A 14,902-nucleotide genomic window follows, 5' to 3' on the forward strand; every position below is an offset into this window, starting at 1 on the left:
TGTTATTCATCGTTGTTGTCGTTGGGCTGTGACCCGTTCCTTGATTGAGTATGTTTCATACCTTCGTTGTGATCCGTTGTTTGACTCTTGTTGAGTTGTGGTGCGTGTGTGGCTCTACCTGGATTGCACGATTAGTGGTATGGGACACTAGTCACCAAGGTCTTGCAGCAGTCCTCGTGGTGGCCGTGACGTGAATATGGAGTTGTGGCCTGAGTGATGGGTCCACTTTTTTGGGGGATAACATGTGTTATCCGGGCATGTGTTGCCGTGATTGGTGGTTTTCGTTGGTGGTTGTTGGTGGGGGACGACGGTCCCGGGGGAATAAGGTTGGACTAAGAAGTACAGGGGTCCTGGAGGTAATGGTTGGAAAGAAGGTACAAGGTTGGGGGTAGCCATAAGGTTGGAACAGGGCATAAGGAAGGCATACCAACTCGTGATGGGTGATGTTGCGAGGGCTTGTAAAGCCGGCGTTGTGTGATTTTCTCTCGTGACGTGTGTAGTCACGGAGGCTTGTGTTGTTTTGGCATGTGGTGCCGTTGGGTGAGTCTTTATCCTTGCGTGTGGTTAACCTTTGTGGTTTGGGATGTGTTCCCGTGTTATCCTTGAGAGTGATGAGTCTTGTGTTAACAGTTGATATTGGTTTTGACTTATATATATGTATTCCGTTTCGAAAATGGTTTTTATGACTTATATCTATCTATTTATGTTACTTAACGGTATTGGTGGGTTTCCAGCATTATTCGCTGACCGGGCGTCGTCCCAATGTTTATCTTTGTATCTTTCAGGTGATGTTTAGACGAGCGCGATGTCTAGAGCCTGGTAGCTTAGCACCTTTATCCTTGTTTTTGTGGCCTGCGCGCCAATGTAGCTAGACTGATGTTTTGGGATAGATGTATACACTTGCAGATTGTTTGCCGTAGCGTTTACCATGTTTGGTAGACGTGGCGTGACACCCCGTTGGATTTCTTTTATCCAGTTTCGTTTTATCTTCCGCTGTGCTAGTTTTGTCGTTTAATCTGCATGTGTTAAGGCTTTTATATAAGTCTTGTTTGGGGGGTGTTACAGGCTTAGTCTACCTTACGGGATGATCCTGAGTTGGATCATGGAGAATAAGGGAGTGGACCTAAGCCACACGAAGATCAAACCCCTAAGCGGGATGGTTTTCAATGCCCAAAACCTCCACCGCAACAACATCTACTATGTCGGAGAGGGACAATACATCATCCTCGAGGAGGTTTGCCTGAAATCCATGGAAGAACGAAGAGAGTTGGTTGATCAACTGGATATCTCCAACAAAAAGCTAATTCGGGCAATGCAAGAATGTGGAGGACCGGAGGAACATGAGGAACAAGAGGAGGATAGCGAACCTAACCCACCTGCGCCCGCATGAGAAAGAGGAAACCAAGAAGGCCAAAATTAAGAGTCCGTCAATGAGCGCATCCTCGCGCAACTTACTCGGCAAAATCAAATCAGGGATGAAGGGTTCTCATTCCTAATCCACGCGACACGCGCATTAGATCAAAGGGTGGCAACAATTGAGGCCATATTGGGCACACGCGGGTCGTCCAGCTCGGGAGCAGGAAACCAAGGTAGACCCAAACTTTCCAAATACCACCTCACCAAAGATCCAATCTACCCCAGCAAAAACGACACGTGGAGCCACATTTCCTAACCAGGAGGCCAAAATACGTGACCTCCATGGGTGAAAGAATGGATCCACGCACCGGCTTCGGGGATGATGCCTCTTGTAAGGAGGGGAGGGTCTAACACCCCGTGTTAAGACCTCTAACCCAAACTAATTATTTAATTACCTACCCTAAAAAGAGAATTAAATTCCATTAATTAATGAGAGAGGGTCCACCATAGACCATGGACCCTTATCCCTAAACCAATCCCTTAGTCATATAAGAAATAGAATTAGTAAACCCATACCATTCAGACCCCAATTAGGACTCTTAGATATATAAATAAGGACATAGAAGGCACCTAGAAATCACACCACAATAGATTTCACCACACAAGAATTCCCAAGAATTCCCTTATCACCAAAAGTAGGAGAAATCAAGAAGAGGAGATCTTAGAAAAAGAACCTTAATAGCCAAGGATTCTAATTAAGGCTAAGAGGTAACCCATGTATCAACAAAACCTATTTTCTTTGCTATAATCTTCTTCTTTGGCTCATTCTCTATGCTTGTGTCTTGATAAATCTTTTATGATGAAGATGATATGATCTTGATGATTGATGAGATGATCTTATGTGTTGATCTTGGTAATATTGATGATTAGAAGGGGATCTTGATAACTGTGTGATGTTCTTGATAAATCTTGATATTCTTGGTTTTAAATATAAACTATGATTTATATGATTTGAATATGATTAGAGCGCTAGGTTAAATTGGGGATTTCGTACTGTGATATTCTTGATATAATTAGGTGGGATTTCGCATGTTCGAGTGTTAATTATGTTTAGAAGTCATGTTAGGATATGTTCAATATGATTCTTGGTTTTGATCCATTATTTGACTACGTGGTGTCGTCGTTTATGTTTAAAAGTGTCTAAACATGGTTTCGGGTTTCACGAAAGATCCCGGGACCAATATATTAAAAAAGAGTCAGTGGGGGTAGGTGGGGGTAGGGGAACCCGCCACCTACCCGCTGCCCCAATTGGGCGTTGCCGGCAGTGGGCAGGCGACTGCACGCCGGGCACCCGCTGCTCGGTAATTCGCTGCCGGCGGGTGGTCCTCCACCCGCCGGCCACCCGCTGGATGTTTCCTACTTCGGGATGGTGGTCTCCCCGTTTGATGTTTCCCCGACCCTCGTGGTGTCCCAACGGACTCCGTTTATCGTGCCTGATTCTAGTTTGATGTTTCGGGTACCATTCATAGGATAAAAGAGTCTTATGTATTGCATGCTAGTTGAATCGGTACCCCTTTGGCCTAGTTGAAAGAAGTATGAACCCCTTAGGATTATTCCTAGTATGTGGATGACCACGCATATGTTTCATTATACGTTTTCTCCCCCTTCCCCATGTGTTAATGTGGGTTCCATGTGCTTGTTATGTATTATGTGTGCATGATTCCCCAATATTGGTTGTGGTCAAATTGGTTATACATGAGCTGCGGTTCATAAGCTGGCTGCGGTCAGAAATATACTTTTGGGCTGCGGTCCACCGTTTGGCTGGCAAACGTTTTACATGAGCTGCGGTTCATAACCTGGCTGCGGTCAGAGATACACTTTTGGGCTGCGGTCCACCGTTTGGCTCGCAAATGGTTTGATGAGTTGCGGTTCATCGATTGGCTGCGGTCAACCCCTTCATGCTGCGGTATGAGGCAGGGTCCTGTGGGGCCGTGTTAGCGCTATATGCGATGACCCTCATGTATGGGCATGCGATTGGTCCTGTGGCGCCACCAAAGTGTGCTTATGTGATAAGATAATGATTGAATGATGATATAAATGATGTGAAATATGCTTGTGACCTCAGGATATATGCTACTGTCTTCATATGCTTGATTATAACTGTTGAATGTGCTTGTCACTACTTGTCGAGTCTATTCATGGTTTTAAAACTTGAGTCTCCTAAGTATATATCTTCCTGCTTCAAAATGGTTTTCCTATATATATATATATATATATATATATATATATACATATATATATATATATATATATATATATATATATATATATATATATACCTATATTGTATTTTAAAGCGTTGGAGTGGATTACCAGCATTATTCGCTGAATAGATATATTTGGCTTTCAGGAACATATGAGTAGATCCGCAGTGCGCTAGAGGACCGATACTTAGATTGTTAGTTTCCTTTCGGCCTGTGTGCCATGATGATGTATTGACATTACTTGAGGATATTTAGTTAGTATAGCCTGTGCATATGGGTTCTCCAACTCAGATGTGGCATAGCACCCCAAACTCTTATGTTTAGTATTGCTCTATTTTGATATTAATAATAGTACTACCTTTTTTATATAAGTCTTAAAAGTTTCGAAAGAAAGAGAAGAGTTTTGGGTTTCCCTTTAAGTCTTTTGGTAATCTCAGAATCATGCCCATACAGACTAACTTGACGAGAAGAATGGAATGGGTGGATGCCCACTACCTCATGCTGGAAGGTAAAGCCTTTGATCCTGATTCTTTTTCAAGTTCTTTGTTGGAGATGTTGAATTATCAGGGTCTGTTGGATGGGTTTCTCGCCATTAGGGCCGAGACTTACCCAATTCTGGTGAAGGAGTTCTACCGTCACATGTTTGTGACTAAAGATGGTGTAAAGTTGGAGGTTACCTCTAAGGTGAGAGGTGTCAGAATCGTTTTGTCTGAGAAGAGGCTGGCTCAACTTTTGAGTCTGACCACTACGGGAGTCTCCCAGTATAGCGGTAACTCCTAGATTGGGACGGATACCATGGGTTATCGAGACTACTTGAGTTAACTCTTGGGTCGGACAAGTGGTTTTACCCAGGCCACATGGCCGGAAAGGAAATGGTTGACTGCTGAACAGATGATCTTAGTTATGCTTGTTTCTAACTGTCTGTTTCCTAATAACAACAAGAGTCGTCTGTTGGGAAAGTTAGAGTGCACTTTTGCCTTTTGCTTGAAGAATATGGTGAAGTTCAACCTGCCTGCTTTAATGTTGCATCATATGGTACCTAAGCCAGTGGTTTTGAGCTGGATCTTCGCCAGGAAAGGATTAACTGTTGACGTTTGTGTACCTAAGCCAGTGGGTAAAATGGTGTTGGATTCCACAAACCTACGGAGTTGCAACCTGTTTCAGATTGATGACGGGGAGTACTCACGCTTGAGGAAGATGCTAGAAAAGCCCCCGCCGAGAGGAGTGTGTTAGTTACAGAGCTAGATATCCCAGTTGGGAAGTTGAACCTCGCAGTTTAGAGTTTGGGAGGTGATGAGGAGAATGATGAAGATGAGGACCAAGAAGAGGAAGTAGGTGTGGAAGAAGCCGAAGAAGCTGAGGAGAGCAACTCTGGGGATGAAGAGAATCGGAGAAGGAAGGAAGCTAGGACCAAGAGGAAACACGACGCCATGACACACGAGGAACGTGTTGTCACCCTTCTTCGCCAACAGAATAGAATGATAGAGGAAGGCTTCGCATACATGAAGATACAGTTCGTCATGGTCAACCAGAGTTTGGATCAGCTAGAGGCCGGTTCTAGCCGAGGAAGAGCTGATGAAGAGTCCGATGAAGACACCGAGGAGTCGGAGAACGAGTTTTTCTAGTTCGGAGTTGTGGTAATCTTGTATTCCTTCCCTCGTTTGTTGTTACCGTTATGTTGTTGCCGCTTGCTAGTTGTTTTGTTGTTTTCCCTGTGTTATCCTTCTTGCTTGTTAGTTGTGTTGGAGCAGTTAGTGTTGTGGGTTGTTTACTAGAATCTAGTTGTGTAGAACTCTGGTGTTGTTTAGAAGGTTTTGGTTGTTGTGTTTTGGCCTTAGTGTTTGTTGTGCTCAAGGAACTTCGTTGGTAACTTCTTGCAATGCCATGACTACTTGACCATTTTGTATCTTTTTGAATTCTTGAAGTTTGATCCAAGGATGTTCTTGTTCCTCTTGTCACATTGTTGTTTCGTTTTGCCGTTCTATTTGAATTCGTCGTACCCAAGCTTCGGGGATGAAGATTCTTTTTAGGGGGAGAGGATGTGACTCCCCGTAAATCCAAAATCTATTTAAGGATTAATTAGATAATTAATCCTAGTTTAATTGGTAATTTACTCCTAAAATCCTGAAAATTCAATAGTTAGAGGACTAGAAATTGACTAGTCAATCCAAGTCAAAGAGTTGTACTCTATGCCTTATGAGTTGTTCCCATGTCTCCTTATGCTTCCAATTTTAGTAAGGGCAAAGAAGTCTTTCCACCTTATGTTTGTGCCCCAAGCTAACCTAGCATCATCCTTTCATTTCATTCACTAACACCCTAAACATAAAAGCTCTACCTTCTCTCTAGAAACTAGATAGCTTCTTCTTCAAGCAAAGTTTTGGGCAATCCTAGATTCTACAAGTTGGTCTCCAAGATTCATACTTTCTTAACCTTGAGCATAGGGGAGGGTAAGATCTTTGATCTCTTGGTGTTTTTAGTACCTTTTTAGGTGTCTTTTTCTAAAGATAGAATCTTTGTTGTCTTTTGGTATGTTCATGAATTTGAAGGAGAGCTTTAGGAGAAGCTTTTAAGGGTGTGAAAAGTGAAGGTTAAGGCTACAAAGGTAACCCATGCTTTACAAAATCTATTTTCTTACCTATATGATGATTTCTTGACTTCTACTTGTGATTTTTGTTATGAAATGTGAGATTTGATGCACTGTCTTGTGGTAATGCATATCTAGAGCTTGTTATTAGGGTTCTTGTATCCCATTGCTTGGCTATTTCTTGGGTTCAAGTCATATTGTTGTATTGTGTGAGATTTTGGGTGTTTTGGACTTGAATTTGGACTTGTTGTCGAAAATCCCCGAAGGGATTATTTTTGTGGTACAGGGCGGAACGGCGGCCAGTGGCCTACCCGCCGCCCCACTCGCGGGGTACACACCTCGTGGGCTAAGGTACTCGCGGGCGGAACCACAGGTGGAGGTCCACCCGTGGCCCTACCCGCGGGGTACACATTTGTGGTCGGTCGGGGATTTGTTCCCCGTGATTCTTTTGACTCGGTAATTGATGTTTTCACTTCTCAATGTTGTTTTATTGGGCTATTCGAGTGTCTTCTTGATGTTTCGTATGTCTAGAACGGTATGATAGGAATCCATGTAGGATTTGGTGTCTTGAATCGTGCTAAGTGTTCAACTTTGTGATTCGTTGGACCATGATGAGTCTTGTATGTTCTACGGAATTATGTTTGGTTTACCCATTTGATAAGCATGCTAGTTTGATGTTGAAATGCTTGCGTGTGTGGTTTGTTATTTCCTATTGAGGTTGGCAACTTGTGTTGACCATCGTTGGTGTCGGAATGTAATCATTCCTTGTTGAGTATGGTTTCATATCTTTGTTGTGATCCATTTATTAATTCATCTAATTGAAAACGTGTGTATTGGCTGTACCTTGATTGCACGATTAAGGGTATGGGACCTTAATTGCCAAGGTATAGATGTGGTCCTCGTGGTGGCCATGAATTGAGATTGCTGGTTTGTTATTTGAGCTTTGCTCATGAGTTTGGCGGTTTTGTAACATGATATTGAACGGTACCCTCGTGCCCTTGTGTACTGAGAGTTCGGCTGTAATTATTGGCGGTTGTTGGAGGGGAAAGGACGGTTCCCGGAGGGAAAAGGTTGGACTTGGAAGTACAGGGTGGCAATCGGAGGTAAAGATTGGAACCGTAATACGGCCGGGGGTAGCCATAAGGTTGGAACAGGGCATAAGGTTGTGACATGAATTGTCACTGTGGCATGTAGTTGCCAATGTGTGTATGTGTTTCTTTGCTAATGAGCATGTCGAGTGATATTCTACTTTGTGATCAGTGGAATACGCTTCGAGTTGTACTTGTTTACCATTGTTGTGCTTGTCTTGTTGTTATCTTGGGATGATGATTTCCCTTTTCCCTTTTCTTTTTTTTTTTTAAGAAAAGAGGAATTGTTATTAAAAACCAAAACAACGTCTTGCCAAGGCCCAAAAGTGACCAAGGCTACAAAGAGATAAATGGACGAAGCAAAAAGGCTTAAGGCTAACTAGTAAAGGTGATAAACTCTAAACCTCCAAGTGGGCCCAAAACCCATACCGCAGACCACCTGCACCACATGTAAAGCTGGACAATTCCTGGGCGTCATGCCCTACATCAAAGGGTGGGAACGGTGCTCCAAAGCCAAAAAGGATTAGTTTCACCCTCGAGCGTCAGGTTGGTCCGCCGCGGTATAGAGCTCTGCAATTTTATCCGAAGGGACTTATGTGACAATCCACAAAAGCAATGAAACCAGCCTCCAGAAAAACCCACCACCCTCATGCGTTGGACAGATCCCCTCCGGTACAGATCTCTGCATTTTTATCCGGGAGGACCATGAATAGTCCGCCACATGAGCAAATAGTTCTCACCTCCACCCACCCTTGGAACCCAGGCCACCCTCGTACGTACAGAGCTCTGCATTTTATCGCAGAGGGCTTCAACGACCCAAAGTGCCAAGCGATGGCTCCCTAACCACTGATGTCAACATATATACCACCCTTACGCTCGAGACGCCGATGAACGAGCAGCTGGCTCAGAACCTACAACATCTGACCCAAACGATGCAGACGCTGAGTGATGCCCTTTTGCATAACAACAACCCTCCTCCTCCACCGCCGCCTGTCGGGAATCGAGACGTGGGACGCTTAGTCTCGGGGCATAGGCCGCCAGTTTTCGCCGGAGAGGAAAATCCCGTGTTTCTTGAGGTGTGGATCCGGTCCCTCAATAAGATCTTCGCCGTTGTGGGTCGTCCTGAGGATCGCCGCGTGGAGTTGGCTTGTTTCTACTTTAGCCACGAGGCCGACCTCTGGTGGGTGCACGAGGGCCTTGCGTGCCAAGAAGGGCCTGGTTTCGACTGGTCAGCCCTGAAGGACAAGATGAGGGAGAGGTTCTATCCATCTCACGTCCGAGCAGCCATGTACGAGGAGTTCTTACATCTTCAGTAGGGGTTGTCATCCGTGGTGGAATACCACAAGCGCTTCGTCGAGCTAGGCCGTTTTGCTCGGATGTTGGTTCCCACCAAGCTGACAAAGGTGGAGAAGTTTGTGGCGGGGCTCAACTACGAAGCCCGGAAGGCGTTGACTGTGAGCAAGCCTAGGACGCTGAATGAGACTTATCTGAGCGCAGCAGATCTGTATCGAGTGCAACAGCTTCAGCGGGGGTCCATTGAGTTTGCTAAGAAGAGAAGTGAAGGAAGTGGGTCCCATAGTTTCAAGAAGTCGAGACAAGATTTCAGAGCTAGACATGCGCCTTCTCCGTCGCAAGTATCAACTCGGGTTGAGAATGGAGCACATGTGAGGACTTTTGGATGCAAGAGATGTGGGAAGGACCACGTTGGGAAGGATTGCAAAGGGAACGTGTAACACCCCGTGTTACGACCCCTAACCCTAACAAAGTATTTAATCACTTGCCCTAAAAGGAGAATGAAAAACCCATTAATCAACTAAGAAAGGCCCACCATAGTCCATGGGCCCACATCCCTATAACCAACTCCTTAGTTCTATAAGGAATAGAATTAGCAAGCCCATAGTGTTTAGACCCCAATTGGGACTCTTAGGAATATATATAAATATAGGGTCGTAGGAGGCACCTAGATCTTACACCACAATAATCTCTCACCACACAAGGAGTTCCAAGAATCCCCTTTAGGAGATATCAAGAAAGAAGAAAGCTTAAAGAAAGACCCTTCATAGCCAAGGAAATTAATTAAGGCTAAGAGGTAACCCATGTCTCAACAAAACCTATTTTCTTAGCTATGATCTCCCTCTTAGGCCTCCCTCTATATTCTCGTGTCTTGATGAATTCTTCTATGATAATTGTGTTATGATCTTGTTGATTGATAAGATGATTTATATGCCTTCTTGATGATCTTGATGATCTTGATGTTGAAAAGAAGTTCTTGATTTTGGTATAATGATTCTTGACGAATCTTGATATTTCTTGATGTTAAAGATAAAGTATGTTCTGGATGGTTTGGGCGGGATTAGAGCCCTATGATGAAATGGGAATTTGCATTGTGATGTTCTTGATTTATATTTGGGTGGGAATTCGCATGTTCGGGTGTTGTTTATGTTTAGAAGTCGTGATAGGATGAGTCGTATGTGATTCTTGCTTTTGATCCGTTATTTGACTACGTGGTGTCGTTAATTGCGCTTGAAAGTGTCCAAGCATGGTTCCGGGTTCCACAAAGGTCCCCGGGACGAAATTATGTTAAATGAGTCAGTGGGGGGTAGGTGGGGGTAGGGGAACCCGCTGTAACACCCCGTATTACGACCCCTAAAATCAATTAATCATTTAACCAATTATCCAAAGAAAGAATTAAATTACAATAATTAATTAGGAAAAGGCCCACCATAGTCCGTGGGCCCTCACCTCTAAACCCAACCCCTAGTCCTAAAAGGAATAGAGTTAGCAGGCCTATAGTATTTGGGCCCTAATTAGGACTCTTAGATATATAAATAGGGGACATAGGAGGCACCTAGAACCCTCACCAAAATAATCTCTCACCACACAAGGAGCTCCAAGAATTCCCCTAGGAGAAATCTAGAAAGAAGAAAGACTTAGAGAAAGACCCTTCATGCCAAGAAAATCAATTAAGGCTAAGATGTAACCCATGTCTCAACAAAACCTATTTTCTTAGCTATGATCTCCCTCTAGGCATCCCTCTACATTCTTGTGTATTGATGATTCATTTATGATATTGATGATGTGATCTTGATAATTGATGTTATGATTTCTTGGGTAATCTTGATAATCTTGATGATGGAAAGAGATTCTTGATCATTGTGTGATATTCTTGATAAACCTAGATTCCTAATGATTGTGTGATATTCTTGATAAATCACATTGTTGCTTAATGTTAAAAGATGAATTACGTTCTTAATAATTTGAATATGATTAGAGCCTTAGAATGTGTCGTGAAACTCGTAAGGTGTCATTCTTGATATATTGGGTGGGAATTCACATGTTCGGGTGTTAATTATGTTTAGCAAGCATGATAGGATATTTGCCGTATATTTCTTGCTTTTGATCCGTTAATTGTTTACGGGTTGTCGTCAGTTGCGTTTAAAGGTGTCTAAGCATGGTTTCGGGTTCCACAAAGGTTCCCGGGGCGTTATTTGTGAGAAAAAGTCAGTGGGGGGTAGGGGACCCGCCACCTACCCGCGGCAAGATTTGACGTCGCCGGCAGCGGGCAGCCGGCGGGCAGGCGACTGCCCGCCGGGCACCCGCTGCCGGGAAACTCGTCGCCGGCGGGAAAACCTTCACCCACCGGCTACCCGCTGGAAATTGCACCTCGGGATCCCGGCTTCCCCGTTTTATGTTCCCCCGACCCCCGTGGTGTCCCAACGGGCTCCGTCTATCGTACCTATGTCTAGTTTGATGTTCGGGTACCATTCGTAGGTTAAATAAGTCTTATATATTACATGCTAGTTGAATTGGTATCCCGCTGGCCTAGGTGTAAGAAGTATGAACCCCTTAGGATTATTCTTAGTATGTGAATGATCACGCATAGGTTTCGTTATACGATTTCTCCCCCTTCCCAATGTGTCAATGTGGGTTGCATGTGTTTGCTATGTGGTATGTGTGCATGATACCCCAATTTGGTTGCGATCAAATTGGTTATTCCTGAGCTGCAGTTCAGAAGCTGATTGCGGTCAGATTTACACTCTCGGGCTGTGGTCCACCGTTTTGTTGCGATCAAACGTTTTACATGAGCTGCGGTTCATATTCCTGGCTGCGGTCAGATGACTACTCTTGGGCTGCGGTCCACTGTTTTGTTGCGATCAAACATTATGATGAGCTGCGGTTCATCGGTCGGTTGCGATCAACCCCTCCGTGTTGGGATACGGGGCAGGGTGCTGCGGGGCCGTGTCAGAGCTATATGCGCTGACCCTCATGTATGGGCATGCGATTGGTCCTGTGGCGCCATCAAAGTGTGCTATGTGATGAGATATGGATGGTTTGATGTTACGAATGTTATGGTGTGAAAGCGTGACCATAGGATACGTGCTAGTAAACCGTATATGCTTGGTTATGATGATTGGCTGTGCTTATCCCTATCTGTCGAAGTCTGTTCCCTATACTAGTGAATTGTGTATGCTTGTTTATGACTGTTGACTGTGTTTATCCTTATCTGTCGAGTCTATTCCCTGTTTTAAAAGCTAGAATCTCTTAGGATATATCTTCATGCTTCGAAATGGTTTTTCTTATATCTATGTATATATCTATATGTACTGTATTTCAACGCGTTGGAGTGGGTTACCAGCATCTCTCGCTGAACAGATATATTTGGCTTTCAGGCACTGATGATTAGACACTGGAGCGCGCTAGAGATGCAGAGCATAGAGTAGATAGTTTCCCTTTCGGCCTACGTGCCATGTTTACATATTGATACTATTTGAGGATTCTAGAAGTAAGCCTGTGAACCTGAGTTCTCTAGCTTAGGTGTGGCATAGCACCCCGTACTCTTATGTAGGTTTTGGGATTTATGAGCATTTACCTTTATTATATAAGCTTCAAAAGTTTAAAATTTTTGGGGTGTTACAGTTGGTATCAGAGCCTAAGTTTGACCCTAGGATAAGACTCTTAAGACTAGACTTAAGACAATAGGCTTGAACTTTAGGTATTTAGGAACGTAGGACTCAGGAACCTTAGGACGCGCGGTGAGACTGTGAAACCTACACATAACTCTCCCTCACTTATTTAAAGGAAACTCCCCCTCCGCTTATCGCATCAAAGTAAGAATGCAAAATAACATCGACCCATGAACACCAGGATGGCGCCAAAAAGGAAACAGGTAGGAACACCGAAACTCCCCACTCAGGAATTCTTGACTCAGAATCTGCAACGCCTGGCCCAAATTGCCCAGACACTGAGTACTACCGTTCCCCAGCCATCACAAACAAACGAGAACTTGGAAATCCACCACCAAGTCTCGGTACACCAACCACCCATCTTCTCGGGGAACGAAGACCCCACGACCCTCGAGGAATGGATCGGGACTTTTGACAAGATATTCAGGGCAACCAGATGCCCGAAAAACCACCAAGTAAGAATAGCCTCCTTCTACTTCAGACACGAGGCCGACACCTGGTGTGATATGAACCTAATCCAAGATTCAAATAGGATGGAGTATTGTCCCAAGATTACTCTCAATGCAAAGATATAGATGGATCAAAATACATTAAACCTCACGAGAAACCCTTTGTCTCGAATCCTCAAAGACTTGGAAGAATCCCATTGTAGCTTCAAGTACCTCGATGTTGCAATCTTCAATCAACTAGAGTCGGATCTAGTTTCCTTCGATTCAAGAACGAGTCCACGAACCTAAATCTAAAGGTTGAAGAAAGTAAGATTGATTCGAGTCCACGAATCAATTTGCTAGTCGAGTCCACGACTAGCCACTAATTGAGTCCACAATTAGCCATAAGGTTTCTTACACAAGCGTAAAGAAAAACTTAAGAATTTTATTGAATTAAAGCCTATTTCAAACTGATATGGATGTGCCCTATTTATAGGTATAGGGCAGCATTGTAATCTAAATACAATGGGAAAAAGAGTCCTAAACCTAATCTAGAAAACAAGTAAATAGAGTTTTATTTAGAAAATGATTTAAGGAATCCTTTCTAAATACAACTAGTGTTTTCTCTTTTATGCCAAACAATTTAAATTAATGATGACCAAAAATAACAGGGCTGATTTGGGCCTAATTTAATTACCAAAATCAGCACTTAAACAATTATAAAAAGCCTTGAAATCTTCTTCATATTTTGCAAATGGGCTTGACTTGGATTTCCACCATCTTTGAATATCACCAATGAAGAGTTGTCCTAATCGTTTGGACTTGGGCCTTGTGATTGGCTCAATTGGTACTCTTGACGGATCTTCATTATGTTGGGACGCATCATGGTGGGCTCATGAAAGACCCACATACGAACAAAGCCCCGAATTCCACTGGGAAACCCTAAAAACACGACTACGAGAACAATTCTACCCCAACCATTTAAAAGCCACCATATACGAAGAATTCCTCCACCTAAAACAAGGGGCAGCTTCGGTCACGGAATACTACCAGCAATTCCGCAGACTGGCCCGCCTCACCCCCGAGCTGGTGGCCACCGAGATGAGCAAGGTCAAGAAGTTCATAACAGGCCTCGATCCCAAACACCGGAAAGCCCTGGCCACACAAGAACCGAGAACCCTCGGGGAAGCCTATGCCAAGGCATTCCAACTACAACAAGTATCAAACCAACCCCGGGAGACACACCTGGGATACAAAAGGAAACCTGAGGAGAGTCACACAATTCCCACCCGAGGGCCTAAAAAACCCCAGGACCGTCTCACCCCACAAGGACGCAACGGCAACCATTCAAGGAAGAATCCTTACCCTAAACAAAGCCAGGATCGGAGACAACAACATAGTCTCCGGAACCTTCCTAGTACACGCCACCCCCGCCACTATACTATTTGATTCGGGGGCTACCAACTCATTTATAGCAACCGAATTCGCCACTCAACTCGGCCTTAACACCAGCACCAAAGTCCGACTCCAGGTCAAAGTGGCCTCCGGCGAAATCATAAAGTGAGACCGCATGTACGAGAACATAATGATCACCATCCAAGGAGTGGAATTTCCCGGCAACTTAATACAATTCAGACTGGATGGGGTACAAGTGTTCTTGGGCATGGACTGGCTAGGGAAATTCCAAGCACAAATCCTATGCGGAGAACAAAAAGTGGTCCTACGGGGACCAAACGGTAAAAGGGTGTCATACCATGGAACCCGCCAGGGTGCAGAGATCAAACTTGTGAACATGGTGAAAATAAAGAAATACCTAAACCAAGGAAGCGAGGCCTTCCTATGCTCGGTCGAGGACCTCAACACCAAAACACCCGAACCACAAACAATTCCAGTAGTAAACGAATTCGCCGACGTCTTCCCAGACGAGATTCTCGGGGCACCCACGGCTAGGGAAGCTGAGTTCACTTTCAGAGGTCCGAAGCTTCCTGAGCTTGGCTGGCTACTACAGGAGGTTTGTACCCAACTTTACCAAGATAGCTCAACCTCTCATCAGACTCATGAAAAAGGAGACCCCCTTCCGATGGGATGACAACTGCGCCACAGCCTTTCAGGAATTGAAGGATAAGCTAACCACGGCACCCGTGCTAGCCATCCCCTCCGGGGTGAAAGGATTCGAGGTCTTCAGTGACGCGTCCAAAAAGGGGTTGAGGTGCGTACT

The sequence above is a fragment of the Ipomoea nil genome, unplaced genomic scaffold (genome assembly GCF_001879475.1).
Source record: "Ipomoea nil cultivar Tokyo-kokei standard unplaced genomic scaffold, Asagao_1.1 scaffold2694, whole genome shotgun sequence".
NCBI lineage: Eukaryota > Viridiplantae > Streptophyta > Magnoliopsida > Solanales > Convolvulaceae > Ipomoea > Ipomoea nil.